Source organism: Polypterus senegalus, chromosome 15 (assembly GCF_016835505.1).
Source record: "Polypterus senegalus isolate Bchr_013 chromosome 15, ASM1683550v1, whole genome shotgun sequence".
Taxonomy (NCBI): Eukaryota; Metazoa; Chordata; class Cladistia; order Polypteriformes; family Polypteridae; genus Polypterus; species Polypterus senegalus.
This window is the reverse complement of record NC_053168.1, coordinates 102,545,061-102,560,171: the sequence shown is the minus strand read 5'-3', so window position 1 is coordinate 102,560,171 and position 15,111 is coordinate 102,545,061.

Here is a 15,111-nt window from a genome sequence, read left to right as displayed (position 1 = left end):
AATTTAGTAAGTACATACTGTGAAGAAATCCTTAGTGGTGAGCGGCTGGGGGCAGTACCCAGCCGGGACGTCAGGAAGGACTGGAAGAGGGACTATGCCTCCTCTAGACCACGAGAGGGCAGCCTTCCTGGTTGGTATGGGGGCCACGGGAACAGAGCATGGAAGCTCAACCCTGTAGGGGCCCGAGGTCACTGCCAGTGGGCACCCGGATGCCTGAAGAGCCCTGGACGTCAGCACTTCCGCCAAACCCGGAAGTTCTGGCAGAAAGATTACCAGGGACACCCAGAGTGCTTCGGGGTGCTCAACGGGCACTTCCGCCTCACCAGAAAGTGGCGACGGAAGTTCATCTGGAAGCACCTGGAGTACGTCCGGGTGAACATAAAAGGGGCCCATCATTCTACAGCTGGAGTTGGGTGGAAGAGGATGAAGCCTGGAGGAGAGGAGTGGAGGTGGTTGGATTGAGAGGCATTGGTAGAAGAGGCCTGGCCTTAAGGGTTCTTGGTGCAGGGGCACTGGGTTGTGTGTGCACTTGTAAATAGAAGAAATGTCAAATAAACGTGTGTTTGGGTTGAAGCCATCGGTGTCTGCCTGTCTGTGTCCGGGCTTATCTTCCACAATACACAAATGTACTGCAAAATTGGAAAATTCATATATGTTGGATTCTAGAAATGATATCCTATTTTATATCACTATTAAGTTGTAATACCTTAACCTGCAGTACACAATAGACCAGTCAACCAAAACATATAGGCTCCATAAAAAGTATTTACTCATGTGGAAGTTGTCACATTTTATTGCTATACAGCATGGAATCATGGCTTTTTTGACATTGATCAACAGAAAAACACTGTTTAATGTCACAAAAAAGACATAAGAGTCATAAAAAAGTTTGTGGCAGCCACCTGTATAATATTCCCTGGCTGCAAAAGGATAAATTGTTCACACTGATGTGCTCAGAACGGAGTCCAAAACAGAATTGATTAGTTAGGGTAAATATGACGGCTTTAAAGGCCAGCAAAGGAAGTGAGGTCATCCAAAGCAAAAGCGGAAGGGTCCTCTTCCATAGGCTCAGACCTGGAAGTGATGTCATGAAAAGGGCTGGAATTGAAAGGCTCTTCGTTCATAGGTTCTACACCAGAACTGATGTCATCAGAAGGCCCAGAAACGGAAGTGACGTCATCAGGGCCAGGCAGAATTTCCCATGAACGGTCTGCAGGAAAGCAAGAAAAAAGGTCAGTGCACTCTGCCACCCCCTGGTCTGGCATGGAATTATTCTCATTTAGACCCTTTAGCTGCCTCCGATACGCACGTGTGTGACAATGTCAAATTGAAAATAGAATGTGATCTAAACAAATTGCATATACCTAAGTATTCAGCCATCTTTAAATCAGTATTTATTAAATACACCTTGGGCAGTCATGAGAGCGCTAAGGCTGTGGAAAGATCTCTATCAGTTTTGCATGTCTGGACACTGCACTTTTTCCTCCCATTCTTCTTTAAAAGCCTGCACATGCTCTGTTAGTTTGCATGGTTATCATGAATTAACAGCCTTTTCAAGTCTAACCACAAATTCTCATTTGGATTTGAAATCTGGACTCTAACTCTCCAGACACATTAACATTTTTGTTTTTAAGTCTTTCCTGTAGTGAGAAGTGAAGCAAAATGTCATTTTGCTTGACTTCTCACTATGTACATTATGGCTAATACTGTACAACACCCTAGTACTAAAGTCTTTTCTGTGTAGCTTTGGCTTTATGCTTGGGGTCATTGATTTGCTGGAAAACACATTTTCTCCCAATGTGTTGGTTTCTTGCAGACTGCACCAGGTTTTCCCTCTAGGGTTTCCTTGCATCTTGCTGCATTCATGTTACCTTCACATTTTATCCTTTTTTGCTACAAACAAGCATCCTCACAGCATGGTGCTCTCACCAGCATGCTTAACAGCTGGGATTGTGTTTTGATGCCCTTGTTGCCCAAAGCTGTCATTACTCCCTTGAACCCAGGACATTAATAGTCATATACATATATACATATTAGGATGGACTGGGCAATGAGGACACATAGTAACAAGAGATTGGTGCATCAAAGTTGTTCAGTGCAGGTATTATGAGGGGACAAAGCTCATCGACTGTGTTTCACTGCTTAGCGGTGCACCATCAACCATTGTTTCATGGGGGTGTTCAGTCCCCCAAACCCCTTGATCATTGATTGTGCGTCATTTGCTCATGGTGCTTGATGTTTCGTGGGATACCCCAACCCTAGGATCGTGAATTGAACATCTAAACTTCACAGGGGACACATTTACAGCTTTGTTGAGATTTATAAAAGTAAATTTCTCAGTTTCTTATTTACATGTTTTGCACTGAGTTAAATGATTTTTTTAGTTCAATTTGTTCACCTGCAGTCGTGCATGTGGTTTAATTTGTGGCTCAAAAATTAGAAATTGGTCTTCTTCATCTTCACATGTGACATTTCCTTTGTATGGGTTGTGAATATAAGTCCAACATTTTCTAGGGAAGCAGGGCATAGTAAAGGTTGGGAGTCACTGATCTAGAGTAACACGCAATATCATACCAACAAAACAGCAGCTCCCATGAGAAGGTGAAAAACAAAAAAATAAAACTAGCAACATTTTTAAGGTTTATTTTTTCTCATACACCATTTTTAAATAGGAAAAAAAATACATTTTGAAACTCTGTATAAAGTTGTTCATATCTGCGTGCATTTGAACTCTCGTGTTATTTCTTCTTTTTTGGATCATGTAAAATGAGGCCATTAATAGTTATGGAAATGTGAGACGCTTCTTGGGTTCTGGTTTGCCTGGAGGCAGGGCAAAAGCACCCTACAGTGAATTCTGAGAACTCTGCCAATGAGACCAAAATTTATCGGACACCCCACTGCCTGCCATATGCTGCATGGACATGGATTAGTGGAGCCTCCACAGGCACCAAACTCAGTGATCATTTCCTTTTCACTAAAACCCAGTTCTCAGTTGACTGGCACATTCAAGTGGCCAAAGAACTTTGCTAGTGCATAGTAAAAATGCAGTGGTGGATACCATACTGAAGAAAGGAACTCGACCTGATGCTCAGGGACTGAGTCACATATTCTGAGCCTATAAGGTCTTCTAACAACAGAACCTTGGACTGAATCTGTCTGAAAGAATAGCAACACTCAGAAGCTGAAGAGAAATGGGTGCTCATTCAGGCTTGTCATCTGTTAGAACACAAGGTTAATTGCTTGATTTATAGGAAACATTAAATCATTAAGAGTGGTTTAAGTAAGGAAATGTTACTAAATCATTAACTAGAGAAGAAAAATAACACAAATGTCAAGCAGAGCAGCTTAGAAGACCCACTCTAGGCACTCAAATCCCGAATTTGAGAGAATCTGTACTCCTTATGAAGGTTATGTTGTCCCTAAAATTAAGGTGATCAGAAACAAGCTTGCTAAAGTTTTTAGGTATTCACGTTTAGTCTTTCTGAAGACACTCCAAGTGGCTGGCAGGTGTCTGAGAATGAGGTAATGGGGTGGAGATCTCAGATATCTATACACATTTATGCCATGCAAACACTGATGACAGATTTCTTGTGGTAGTACTGGAATCGGTAATGGACTTTTCATAATTTAGATAATTGAAGGTGTAATGTAGACAGTTGTGCTTAGTCAGAATAGGAGTTTTGAACTAGTTAAAGTCTGATGAGACTTCATGCAGGGTCTATTTGGAAGAAAGTTTCATTAATCTAACTAGAATGGGACAAGAGTATCTTCACATTTGCATTGGAGCAAATATGCAAAGAGAGTGTTCTAATTCCAAAAAAAAATTTCCAGCTAAGAAAAGACATATGTTTTATATCTATAATCCTACTGGGAGAAATATTTAGCTCTTTTACTTTCTAATCAAATCCAGACAGTTTTTAGGGTGATTTGTTTCAAGTAATGGCTTCATTCTGTCCACTCTACCATAAAGGCCATTAATACATAGGGATTTTAATATGGTGGACAAATGCAGCTTTACTCCCCCCTCAGCCACTGAACGCCATAGGTCTCTCAAGGTGACTGTTGGCTTTCTGCACAATGTCCTTTCCTAGGAAGTATGATTCAGCATTCATTTATTGATTAATTAGCCAAGTATTTATTGATTAATTGGAGCAACCTGGATGTTACAGTACTTAATAACTATAGACCCATTTCAAACCTTCCTTTTATAGGTAAGATCATTGAAAAAGCTGTCTTCTTACAACTCAACAAATTTTTAAACTTCAACGGCTGCCTTGATGATTTATAGTCTGCCTTCCACCAACATCATTGCACTGAGCCAGCCCTTATTAAAGTTCTAAATGATATTTGTTTACACTCAGACTCTGGAAAAATAACACTTCTGGTATTGCTAGACCTTAGTGCTGTCTTTGATACTGTCCACCATGGAATACTTTGTCACACACGTGTGAATAGGGAGCAGCCAACAGGCCAGACGCTGCGTGAAAATAACAACCAAGGGGAATTGATACAGAATGCTTCTGCCTCATTCTCTTATCCTCCAGGAAAAAAGAAAATTAATAAACAGTGTACCTTTTAGAATTCGGGCACAACTTTACACATCCACAAAAAGCAATCCTCTTCCAGGATCCAAAGATCTGACGCCACTAGATGATCTCACTTTCGGTCTACTCCTGATGACCTCACTTCCGCCTTCCCTCCATATCATCATCTCTGGTCTATTTCTCCCACTGCAAATGTCATATCCTGTCCGTCTGATATAAAAGTCCCCCTTGTTCCACTCATCCACTCAAAGTCTGTTTATGTACTTGGGGTACACTGCAGTAAGACTATTCAAATGACTTACAGTATACGGGACGACATCCCAAACCTTATGTTTTTCTGTCTTCACAACTTTTAGAAAGACTTGAAAACTGGATTGGATTATAGGGAGTAGCTGGTTTAGGTCATACTTAAAAGGCGGGGGATAATTGTTGAAATTGGCAATTATCAGTCTAAGCAGAAAAAAATAATATGTGGAATACCAGAAGAATCTATTTTGAGTCCTCTTCTAATTAATCTTTACATGCTCCCATTTGGTGGATTGTTAGACTGTAAACCTAATTACCACAGCTATGCTGATGAAACCCAGTTTTATTTGCCTGTTTCTCCAAATAATTTCAGTTCTGTTGATTCACTTTGTGTTTGCTTATAGCTGATTAACATGTGGATTCAGCAAAATTTCTTTCAACTAAAAAAAGATAAAAATGAAGTCATAAACTGCTCAAAAAAATTAAAGGAACACTTTGAAAACACATCAGATCTCAATGGGAAAAAATTGTGCTGAATATTGTCACACACGCTTGTTTAGGAGACAACTAAAGGGCTTGAGGACATGTAATTCCACGCTGGACCAAGGCAAAGTTCACTAATTCTCTCTCTCGATCTCTTGCAGTCCATTCTAGGGAAATCCTGCCCGGCTCTGGCGCAGCCAACGATGTCACTTCAGGTTCTGATGACATCACTTCCCTTATTGGCCTTTAAAGCCACCATCTTGTCGATAATAGATCAGTTCTGTTTTGGGCTTTGTTGTATGAACATGTCTGTGCTTTGGCATCAGTTTTGCAACCGGGAGAAATTATATGGGTGGCTGCCCCAAACCTTTGCAATGTCTTATGGTCGTTCTTCTTACAGTGGCGTAGTCAGCAGGATGATAAAAACCCAGAAGAAAACGGGACAGGACCTGAATCATGACCAGGTGGGAGAGTACCGGGGCCGAGCTTCCGGGTGGGGGTTTCACCTAGAAGTTCAGAAAAAACCGGTGCAGACTCTGCTCCCTTTGACTAATTCTGGGCCACATAAATTAAATAGGGTGAGTGTGGATAGGACACACAGATGTGGGCTGGTCTCTATGGGGGAAGTGACGGAGACTTATTTTGCTCAGTCAGAGGAGAGAGCTGTCCTCCCCACAGAGGCCAAGGCCCCAGAGCAAAAAGGGGATTCCCCAGAGCAGCAGGTGAAGTCACAGCAAACATGGAGGCTAGATCCTGACCGGTCTACCCAAGAGCAGCTTGAGTGCTCCACCTATCAAATAGTAAAAAAGGTAGCCTGTTTTATATTAATCAGCAATCTTCCCGACCATTTCACCCAGCTGGTCTGCCGAGACTTTTCCAATGTGAACGAGCTCACTGAGCTCATAGAAACATCTAGGACAGCCTTGCAATTTGGGAGAGCAGAACGGTCCTTTAGTGGACACTGTGGAGATTACATCCCTCCTCATCTGCCCCCTTGGCATAAACTGGGGTTTGCACCAGATTCCCTGATTCCGCGGGCATAGCCCTCCCTTGGGAGCAAGGTGGAATGTAAGTGGAGAGAGGGGGGTGGATTGTGTGCACTTTCAAACCCCTTGTCAATGGCTCATACAAGAGAGGTCATTGTTAAAGGATTTAAAGTGGAAGCCCTTTTGATTCCAGCAGCAATATTTCAGCTGTTCATCACCTTTCGCTGTGATTCTCAGGCGGGACTGAAAAGCGATAAAAGTACTGACCCCTCCTAAACTAAATTTGGGACTAGTAACAGACAGGAATTCCCCATTGCAGGTTGTCTCCACACCGTGTACTCAGCCGGTAGAGAGAGATATGGAGGGCCAAGAGGAGGATGGGGAGCTTCCTCGGCCGTCGTAGACTATCTTACTACGCAGACTCCCTGCCCCTTGAGGTCAGACCAGACTCTCTCTCAGAGTTAAGCTTCCAATTTAGACAAATACCGGCCTCGTTTAAAAGGGAACAATGGAATGATGGTTTCCTTAAATTTGCTAAGAATGCAGTCACACTAGTCAATGGCCAATGCACCCATCAGTCCATGCCACAGGGTCCCCACTTTGTTATTGAAAATGATTTATTATATTGGGTCATTGAGCACGTCGGGGGCGGGGGGGTGTGGTATGTGGAAGCTGTTGCTAATCCCATGGACTTTGTAATTTAGCACACGCCCACCTCCTAGGAGGCCACCTGGGCACCGAGAAAACATTAGAGCATATGAAGCTTTGATTTTATTGGCCAAGAATTAACAAGGAGGTTCGCCACTTCTGTATCTCTTGCCCTGAGTGTCAGCTGCGGCAAATTCCTAGGAGGGACCATGCTCCTCTTGTTCCCCTTCCCTTAATAGATGTCCCATTTGAAAGAATAGGGGTCAAAATAATGGGACCCCTGGAACCCTCAGCCCGAGGATTTAAATATATATTAGTCCTCATGGACCCGATATCCAGAAGCTGTTCCATTGCGCTCAGCTAATTCTAAAGCCATCGCACAGGAACTGGTAGGGGTCTTTGCGTGAGTTGGCATTCCAAAAGAAGTCCTTATGGACCAAGGGACACCGTTTACCTCAGAGACGTTCAGGGAAACAGGTAAGTTACTTAAAATAAAGCATTTAAAGACCGCGGTGTATCATCCTCAAACCGATCTAGTGAAGAGGTTTAATCAGACTCAAACAGATGCTTTGCAAGGGGGTCAGAAGGAATTGGGATCAACTCCTCCCCCTCATACTCTTTGCCTATAGGGAAGTCCCACAAGCCTTGATGGGGTTCTCACCCTTTGAATTATTATATAGACGATAACCCTGGGGCATATTGGACATTTTAAAAGAAGGTTGGGAAGGCTCTTCCCTCGACTAATATTTTGGAATATATCGCGCAGTTACGCAATAGATTTGAGAAAATTTGGCCCATATTAAAAAGTTACATGGAAGAGACGCAAGCAGCACAGGCCCGCTATTATGACAGTGGCACGAAGCTCCAGGAGCTCCAACCGTGAGATCGGGTCATGGTGCTGGTTCCCACCTCCCATTCTAAACTATTTGCCCATTGGCAGGGACCATACAAAGTTAAGGAGAGGAAAGGGCTTGTCGACTATATGGTGAAACAGCCCAATCGTCTGCCGAGCAAGTGGATATATCATGTGAATATGCTGAAACGGTGGAAGGAAAGGGACCCTGATCCCTCCTCCAGCCAGCCCCACTCATTCTTTGCTCAGACAAACACACTTAACTTAGGTTCTAATCTGAATACCTGACAGAGGCAAGAGCTCGAAGCAGTTATCTCGTCTGTCCCAGAGGTGGTAGACGAAAAACCCGGAAGGACCTCTCTGATTGTCCACGACATTGCGACCGAACCCAGGTTATAGTCTTAGAGCGTCCTATCGTCTTCCTGAGGCAAAGAAGGTTAAAGTAGAACTTGAAATCAAGCGCATGCTAGACTTAGGACTCATAGAGGAAAGTTATAGTCCCTGGCACAGCCCAATAGTCTTGGTTAGTAAGCCTGACGGAAGTTGAAGGTTTTGCAATGACTTCCGTCAACTTAATCAGGTCTCACAATTTGATGCTTATTCTATGCCTCAAGTGGATGACCTCCTTGAGAGGCTTGGACAGGTAGAATATCTGACCACACTTGACATGACCAAGGGGAACTGGCAGGTACTGACTCCGCAAAGGTTAAGACCATGTTTAGCACCCCTAGTGGGCACTGGCAGTATCGTGTTCTTCCATTTGGGTTACATGGGGCTCCTGCGACTTTCCAGCGTCTGGTGGATAAAGTGCTCCAGCCCCATAACACGTATAGTGCTGCCTACCTGGATGACGTTGCCATCTATTCAAGCACCTGGAAGGATCACCTACAGCATGTCCGAGCGGTATTACAGACACTGGGTGAAGCCGGTCTTCAGATCAATCCAAAAAAATGTTTTTTTGGGTTGAACGAAGCCAAATATTTGGGCTACCTAGTGGGTCGTAGTACTGTAGCCACAGTGCTCTAAAATAGATGCCATTTTAAAATGGCCTCGTCCACGAACCAAGCGGCATGTCCAAGTATTTCTCGGTTTAGCCGGGTACTACCGCCGGTTTGTACCACGTTTTTCAGAGAGATCTGTGACCTTGAGTGATTTAACAAAGAAGAGGGCTCCCAACATGGTGGTATGGACCAATACGACAGAAGCTGCATTCAGTGACTTCAAAAGGGCCCTGACATCAGCACCTGTTTTGAAAGCACCTGACTTTTATCCTCCAGATGGACACTTCGGACACAGGCCTAAGAGCAGTGCTGAGCCAAAGTGTCAATGGAGCTGAACACCCTTTTGTGTTCCTGAGCCGGAAACTGCTGGATCGGGAGACCAAGTATGCAGCGGTGGAAACAGAGGCCCTTGTAATTAAGTGAGCAATTACACAGTTGAGATACTACCTCTTGGGTCAGGAGTTTACACTTGTCACGGACCATGCACATTTACAGTGAATGGTCCTGCATAAGGAGTGCAACCCTTGAGTCACTAGGTGGTTCCTTGATCTGCAGCCTTATAAGTTCTCGCTCGTTCATTGGAAGGGTTCTCTCCACACCAACGCGATGCTCTCTCGCGCATCCACGACCTCTCGGTGAAGGACACCCGACACGACGGGTCTGGGCTGGGGGGGCCCTGTTACACACGCGTGTTTAGGAGACCACTAAATGGCTTGAGTACGTGTAATTCCACACCAGACCAGGGGGTGGCAAAATTCTCTCTCTCAATCTCTTGTAGACCATTCTAGGGTAATCCCGCTTGGCTCTGGGGCAGCCAACGACATCACTTCCGGTTCCAGTCCTGATGACATCACTTTTTATATATATATACTATATATCAGAGGTGGGTAGTAACGAGTTACATTTGCTCCATTACATTTACTTGAGTAACTTTTCAAAAGAAATGTACTTCTAAGAGCAGTTTTACTGCACCATACTTTTTACTTTTACTTGAGTACATTTGTGAAGAAGAAACGCTACTCTTACTCCGCTACATTGGGCAACACTAAAATCGTTATTTCTTTTCCATTAAAGTCTGACAAATAAATTCTAATCTGCTCTGTAGCGTATGCTGTCAAGTTGCGCACACGCCTTCCATTGCGTCTCCAGCTCTGACGCAAGGTTTTGGATGTTCCCCAAATCAAGGCTCTGCAGCTTTGAGGACAGATGTTGCTTTTTTCGTTTGAAAACATTAACTGAGCTAATCATATTGACCTTGGTTATCTCTTTTCTTTGCAGCTGTAAATTAAGCTCATTCAACATGTTGGTCAGATCAGAAAAAAAAATGGCAAGTCTAACGGCCATTGATCGTTATTAAATTGCTTGTATTCTGCATGTTTAATGACAAGGAGAAACTCCTTTTTCTCCGGCCAGGAGTCTTGAAATCTCAGCAGAAATTTCTCCCTAGCCATCTGCCTCAACGAAGGCATCTTTTATCATCTGTCCATCTTGGAAGGACTTCTTATGCTTAATGATCGAGTGACTCCCCTGGAACCATGCTTCAGTGCGTCTGCCTTTGCTTTTGAATTCAGCTGAGTGAAAAATGACAGCTGTTCAGTTAACTGCGATTTTAGAAGTCAGTTTCGTAGTTTTTATGAACAGTTCGAAAGTACCATTCCACATTTTCCTTCTTTGGAATAGCAATGATAGATTGACAGATCAGACAAACGCACTTCGATTGTGACATTGTAAGAGAAAAAAATCCTCTTCCAATTCCACATCTAGCCCATAACCAACAATTTTTTTTTTAAATCCCTTCTTTAGTTGATATAAATTGTAAGGTTAACGAGATCACTTAGATAGCAGGAGTTTTGCAGTAGCTTGTGCATTTGATCGTACGTGCGGGATGACAAGTGTGTTAGAAGAAAAGAGATCTCGGGCTGGCTGTCCTGTATGTCAATCAAGTGGCAAATGCCATAGGGAGGATATATGATAGACTAACATTTAAAAATACATTTTTTTTAATGCAACGAGATGTACCTGCACTCCCTTTCCAATCTACCGGTCGATCGCGATCGAAGCATTGGGCACCCCTGTCATAAACCGAGCAGATTACTGTGCATCAGGCGAATCAAGCACCATGGAAAGTGAAACAGAAAAGGCTTCTTCTGCTTGTACTCCTTGCCTATCTCTTCCCATTGCAGAGGACTACAAGCTTCTTTATAAAGATGTGCAGACCAATTTGACAGCTATTTGATCAGAAATAAGTAAAAAATAATATTGGGGTCTCAAAATATCATATCACTTTCTAACCTGCTTAATCCTTGTCAAGGTCACGGAAGCCTATCCCAGCTAGCACAGGCAAGAACAAAACTTGGACAGGGCGCTAGTCCATCACAGGGCAAACACACACACACACACACCAAACACACATTAGTGCCAATTTAGTGGTGCCAATTCACCTAACCTGCATGTCTTTGGACTGTTGTAGGAAATTACACATAAGACACACGGAGAACATACAAATTCCACACAAGTAGGACAAATGCCGTGAATTCTGGTCTCCTTACTGTGAAGCAACAGTGCTACCACTGTGCTATTGTACCTTGCCACCCATCTTAAAATGTCTCAGTATTATATAATAAAACCACAGCAGGTTTCCTCCAAATTCCAGTAAATTGGTCAGGCACAGTGCCGGTTTAACTTAAACGTTAAACATTTTTTTGAATAGTTTCTGACTTTAGTGGTAAGGCAAAGGAGTGTGAAACACAAAAGACCACCCTGTAGTGTTTATGTAGGAAAAAATAGTCAATCTGATTTTTTAGAAAAGTATTGTTAGCAAAAACATCATGGAATCAAACTTTTCAGAAAGTATTTACACTACTCTTGTAATGACTGCATTCAAACCATCCATATCGCTCTCACCAGTCCTGTCTCTTGTCCTTTTGGCCACTTGTTTCTGTGTACAGAACATCTGCTGGCATGTATGCACTCAAGGCGATATCTCTGATCTTTTGTTTCTTGCTTATCTTCCTTGCCATAACGAACTGATGAATTTGCATATGTCCTGCACTGAAATTATGTGAAGCAGAACAGCAACCAGCATCTTTTCAGTTGCATCTGTCTGTAAGTTCACATGTACTGTATGTTCTTTTTCTAGTAATTGAAACTGTATATGCAAGGTGCAATACATTATTTTTGTGTATTTGCACCAGCTTTAAACTTGCATGAAATTTATACTGCATTATTATTTTTTTATACAATTCCTGTAATAGTAGCAACAAATTAAATATCTTTCAAGAAACTGAGATTGATAAAAAAGAGATCAACTGTGTCACAAGTGAGACTATCAAGCTTCTCATTTCTCTTTATTGAAAAAGAAAAAGCCAAAATTAAATATAAGAAGCCTTGGCAAAGAATTTGCCAAAAAGAATTCTTCAAAGAAAAAAGGTATATAAAGTTATTGTATAATTGGTTTTCCTATATAACTAGCATTTATGTAAACAGCCTTCTAGTTTTGGTTGTGATATTCAAGTGATCATTTGTGAACAATAACATGAGGATATGACTAACATACATTTTCTAGTTCATTTTTGTGATATTACAGTAATATGCTTAGCGCAGAGGATTATCGGTGTACAGCTTCCAGCCCTGGAGGACATTTATAGCACACACTGCCTCAGGAAAGCCACCAGCATCTGCATGCATCCCACACACCCATGCTACAGTCTATTTGACCTTCTTCCATACAGCAAAAGCTTCAGAGCCTTTCATACATGGACCTCAAGGCTCAGAGACAGTTTCATCCCAAGAACTATAAATGCACTCAATCAGTGCATCAAGTGCTCCCGGTAGAACTGTTTGTACTTATAAGTACAATTACCTAACTGTAAACTTGCAATGCAACTGTAACATTGCATAGCCTGAGCCACCTTATGAACCTTTTGCACAATATATATATATGTATATTGTACTTATATTTTCATATTGTATATTTTTATTGTTTTATCTTATTATTTTTATCGTTTTACAGGAAGATTTTTTTATGGAGGAGTTGCACATTGAATGTCATTGTACAGAGTACGATGACAATAAAGGAATTCAATTCAGTTCAATTCTTGAAGTCTTTATATTTCTTTTTCTTAATATTATATGGCGGAGCCCTTAATATTTTTTCCAACAGGTCCCCCTGATGCACTAGGTATTCCAATTGAGACACCATTCTCTAATAGAAGAAATGAAGTAGAGTAGCAATTAGTTCTGGGTTTAGTTTTGAGCTGTTGTCCCAGCTTCTAGGAATTAAAGTATAAAATGATTTTAGATAGGATCACCCCAAAACCCTTCCACAATAAAATAAATGGGTTAAGGAAAGAAAACAAATACACATGTTTTTAAAATCGTTTGACAATTTTGTCATCGTCTTGCTGAAATGCAAGTTTCTCATCCATCATTTATATTGTAATAAAAATGGAAAAAAAAATACAGTTTGCTAAATACAACTCATAATATTTAGTTTGGGTGTTTAATTTTTGGATTATTTAAATGTGTTTTTTAAGTGAGTAAACTGTGTGCCCAGAGCTCATAAGGGAAAGCAAATGTTGTCTGTATTGTATGTAACTAAAACAACAGGAAGGTGCAAAGGAGCTCATTTTATCATATGGAGCCACATGACCAGTGACTGATATGTTTATCAAGAACAACAAGATAGTTGAATGACAAATACATTTTTTTTAATTGTTGGTTTCTGAGAACAAATGTAACAGAAAATATAAGAAGAGTTATTATTACCATTAGAATGCATCTGTCTAAGCTTGGATAACCTAACCAGTGTGTATATACTTGTAAGAAGATGTGAAATGGCAGCCTGAGACTTTCAGATTAATGTGTTTCATGGTTAACTAACTAACAAGCACCCTGACCATGAGTTGTTCAGCTTTAGCTGATGCAACACCTCACATTAGCTTTCATAGGCACCCTGTAAAGTTATGGATTTTAAAATGTATTTTGAGACTGTCAAAGACTCAGATTTGCCATCTACTGTCCCTCCGCTCCCTAGAAATGTGAATATGTTTGCAATGCAATGCAGAAACTGAAGCCATAAAATCAAAATCAGACTGGATGGCAATGCAGTGTTAGTGCAGATTTCTCATAACCCCACGAGAATGGGTTCAAATCCCGCGTTCACTGTCTGTATGGAATTTGTAAATTCTTCCTGTACTTCATGCACTTTTCTCCATTTACTCTGCTACTCCTACTATAGCTAAAAGGTTAAATTGAGACTCTAAAGTGGTCTCTAGTGGCTGAGTATGGGTGCGTGGTAAAATGTGTCTTGGGCTAGACGGACACCCTGCCCAACGGTTAATTCCTGTTTTGCATCAAGTGATGAGAAGTTAGACCTCCACGACCCTAATAGGGGATGTAAATCTGAAGACTCTCAGTTTATGGAGTCTAACACCACCAAGGATGACATGAGAGCTAAATATCTAGAAAACACTGTGCTGCCTGAAGGATTAATATTTTTTTGTGAATAGCAGATGTTGTGTTCCATGAGTGTTCAGTTCTATAACTTTGCATGGTGTTCTTTACACTTTTATTTGGAATCCAGATGGCCATAATGCTGGTCTTAAAGTACCGTTATTTTTAGCTCTCTCTGACATGTTTTTTTAATCTGTTAAGTGACTGGAGGCGGATATGTTTGTCACATTTAATTTCCAAATTTCCTTTCATGCTGAGGTGCATACTGCACTGTGATGGCCTCCATACCTTGAATGCTTGAATTAGCTTAATGTACACCACCTCAACATCATTAAATGACCTCTAACACCTATCATTTCACTTTAAGAGCTGGGACTGACACGTAATTAATTAGAATACCCTTTAGACTCCTAAAAAGTTACATAAAACATCTCAGCTGTTTCTAAATGTCTTTAGTGGTCTAGTGCATTGATTGCATCTTTATTGAAGTATGACAGAACTGGTTAAACTCAATGACTCTGAAGTGGAAAATGTGAGTTAAGATCATGGAATGGTTGGATGGACTTCATCTACAGAATGTAACAAGTCATTTTGATATTATTTTATTAGTTTTAATTCTAATTCCTAGAGTGGACAGTGATGCAGCAAAGTTCTGAGTTAAAAGATGACCATAATACATTGAGACTGCTGACATTGTGAATGATATAACTCATTCTATCATTAATGTTATTGTGGATTTATATTAGGAACTGGTCAGCCACTAGCTACCAAGGACAAAGGTGCAGAATGAAAACATAGGGCTCAGAAGGGAATGACAGCTACACCTGAGCCACATTGGCATAGTACTGATATGAGAAACCATAGGGGAGAAGACAAGGACCCAGCACCAGTCCTAA